This window comes from Etheostoma spectabile, chromosome 10 (genome assembly GCF_008692095.1).
Source record: "Etheostoma spectabile isolate EspeVRDwgs_2016 chromosome 10, UIUC_Espe_1.0, whole genome shotgun sequence".
Classification (NCBI taxonomy): Eukaryota; Metazoa; Chordata; class Actinopteri; order Perciformes; family Percidae; genus Etheostoma; species Etheostoma spectabile.
Window position 1 is genome coordinate 5,728,801 of NC_045742.1, and position 3,640 is coordinate 5,732,440.

Sequence of the window (3,640 nt, forward strand, 5' to 3'; positions counted from 1 at the left end):
GTGAGATAACCAGCAACTTAGGTCAGCATCATCTCCCCGAATTAGAAAACAAAACAAAACTCTGAAATTGGCTGAGCGAGCAGAATGTCACACGTGGGATGGGAAACAGATTGGTTTGCCTCTGCGGAGCCTGACAGAGCGACTCCCCGACAGCAGAGTGACACTCGAGCCAGAGGTCTCGTGATGACGACGTTGTCTGTTTAGCATTCATCATGCACTTCATGCAATTCACTCTCAAGCTAGTGGCAGCCAGAGCCCCGCTTAACCCCAGCCACTCCATGCTGGGGCAAAAACCGCAGAGTTTCACAGTTGGAGAGGAAGAAAGGCACGTCTTCAAAGATGGGACAGCTATCGTTCTCCTCACACACACACACACACACACGCACACAAAAAAAACACACACACACACACACACACAAACACACCAACCACACACACACCACACACACACACAAACACTCACACACTCACACACACACACACACACACAAACACTTTTTTCTTTCATTTCCCAACAGCTTTGACTCTCTGGAGCTTTCATGTGTGTTGAAAGGCCCTGGCTGGCTGCAGTACACACAGCATTACGGAACACTTATCGAAGATTGAACTTCGCAGCTTTGATGCACATGTGAAAATGTGGAGCGCCCCTATGATCGGGTGATAATTTGTGGAACAATACAGTAATGTTCTTTCACATGTAAGCCCTCAGAGGATGCACCGGTGATTTGTCCATCAAGCTGCAGAGCCATGTGACGACTTTGCTAATGAGGGGAGACATACTGAGTGGTCTGCTGGGAGCGGAGGATGTAGGAGTAAACTGTACAGAGGCAAGAGGTGTGGATGCTCTGACCCCTGACATTGAAAGAATTATGACACAGGCCATTTTGTTTTTATGCTTGGCCAGAGTGCTGCAAGGCTTACTATGCATGTAGGGACATTACCTATTATCTTAATGATAGTCTGTATCCATGACGTTCCACTTCCGGGATTGCTCCAGTGCCGCAGAAAACTCCGTCGGATCGCGGTCTTTCCGCCCGGATGTCCGTTACCTTCCAATTTCCAAAGGATTTATGAGGACTATGCTCTTGCTAGTAGCCAAGGAGGACACAGAAGATAAAAAAAAAACACGAACTCTTCGAAAGAGATAATTATCTTAATTCGAGTTTTTGCGCGCAATAGTCCACAGACAACACCATCTTCGGAAACAAATGAACTGCATTGTCCAATAGCAGTGAGCACTTTGTCTAGAGGAGTCAGTTCCATTAGACTGACTTCACAAATACTTTTATAGCTAATAGTAAAGAGGTAGACGTAAAAGCTATCATATGAAACAAATGTCCCAAGCCAGAGACAGAACCAGGGACGTTGCAAATACATGGCCAGTGTCCTAAAACACCAGGACACCCTCGAAATCCCAACTAGAACAATAATTAAATCTGGACACAATGTCATTAAAAAAGCATCCAGTGTTTGTATAGAATACATGAATTTTACAGTGTTTTTTTTTTTTTTTACGTTTGTAAAGGTTAAGATGGAGTTCACTCTCAATGCCTGTTTGTGCACATTCACAGTCAAATCAAAAGTCAACGCCAACCAATGAGGGAGTGAAACATCCAGCAATGAATGTGCTTTTAATTATAAGTAATTTAAGGGAAACTCAGGCAGCTGTATGAGGACACTGGGGCTTAGAATAATCAATCTTTATAAACAAGCTTCGGGGAGGAACTTTCTGTTTCAAGGAAGTCACTCGTAGCTCAATGGCACATCCTTTTATAAATACTGGGGAAACTCTTAAGTCAACATGGAAATCATCTTAATGGGAATTGTGTTTTGATGACATTTGTGGACCCAGAGGGGGAAAAAAAAGTCAGAACTCCGCAGGAGCTCCATGGGAAATCAAACACCAGATTTTTCGCACCTTCATTCAAAGCGAATATGTTTAGTGTGATCTGCAGAACACATTATGGCCGACTTGTTGGCACTACACTTGTTTGAAATCACTTTATTCCAAGCGGAACCCTGCATCTTCGTGATTTAATAAAGCCCAGACATGATTACTTTGCAGCACCACTCTCCAAAATGAGAACCGTAATCATGTGTGTTTGTGCGCTGCATGTTTCTTGTGTCATTACCAACACATATCTCACTGAAATCGCACCATTTGAGTCGACAGGAATAACACACGTTGTATTTTTCTAAGGGCCACGTCCCACAATGTAACATGCAATGTACGCACTTAAGATAAATACTGCAATTAATCGTTAAACACACCATAAGCTCCTCCGCCATTCGATGAAGTCCAGCAGCCATCTGGATAATATCAAAAAACAGCACTCGTGGAAAAAAAGAAAGAATACCCCCCCACACCCTATTCTGTCCCCAAGAAAGTCAGAAAGACAGATTCATGTCAGTCCTCATGAGTGTTTTACATCCTACCATACTGTAGAACAATGTGCCCTTTGTGAGTCCAAAAGATGGGGGTGGGTGGGGGTGGGGGGGTGCTCCTGAAGTGGCCTCTGCCTGATATCTTTCAGATTCTGCCATGTCACAGCAGAGGAGATGCTGTGAGGTTTATTTGAATTCATCTCCTATTTACTTGCCCCACCACCCACCCACGCTCTCATTATCATTGCGAGTGTTATTATCTCAACATCAGCATGTTCCAGCCTTCCCGAAGAGGCTTCGGTCAACAGAGCTCTCTGCAGGACCGAGCCCCCCCCCCTCGAGAGCTCTTAGTAATTTACCCAGATTCAGGCTGTCACTCTACGCCGAGTCCGCGGCTCCCTGCGTTTTCTCTCGTGGCCTCTCTCCTCTCGATGACGGAGAAGATAAGCATGTTACATACCGAATCACTGAGCTATGACAAAAAAAGGGGTTCTGCTCAATAAGCCAGATGTAAATAATTGCTGAAAGCAATATAGGGCCCTGCGTTGCGGCGTCCGCTTGATGTTTTGCTTGGCCGTGAGCGAGGTGGCTCAGTTTCATTCAGTCCTGAAATGCCTTTTCAAATGTGTTGTTCAGACCCAGTATTATTTAAAGACTGCACAGAGTGAGCCTTGAATATAAAACATCTTACCCCCCAAATGATTTGGGATGGGAGGTAATCTGAGCTCGAAGGTGACCATTTTTAACGCGTACATGCATCCAAGTAAGTTGCCTTACCCTGCAGTAAAAGAAAAGGTTTCGAAAGCGGCTTTTAAATAAATACTTTTTTTATTCTGTTATTGGCTTTTTACAGGTACAAAGCATACAACATGTTATAGTTTTATCAAAAGTGGAAAATACTGATGTTACATAATGTAACAAATGTAAAAAATAAGTCTTCAATCTTACTTTCCCCGAAAGTAAGAACAAACATTTCAGCATATGAAAATATCCATAAAAACACAACTTAAGTAATTTAAGTTAATAAACAGTACAAAAATGTAGAAACCATACATGTCAAAATAATTGGACAAGGACACCAACAACAAATGACTCCATGATTTCTCATGAATTTAAAAAAAATGTACACATGTTCATAGTGTTTTAGTTGGGGTCATGTTCATAGGATCCATACATCATCATCATCATCATCATTATGAAACGCTTGGCTGGTCAAAAAGAGCAAATCTGTGACAAACAACACTAGCCCCCACCT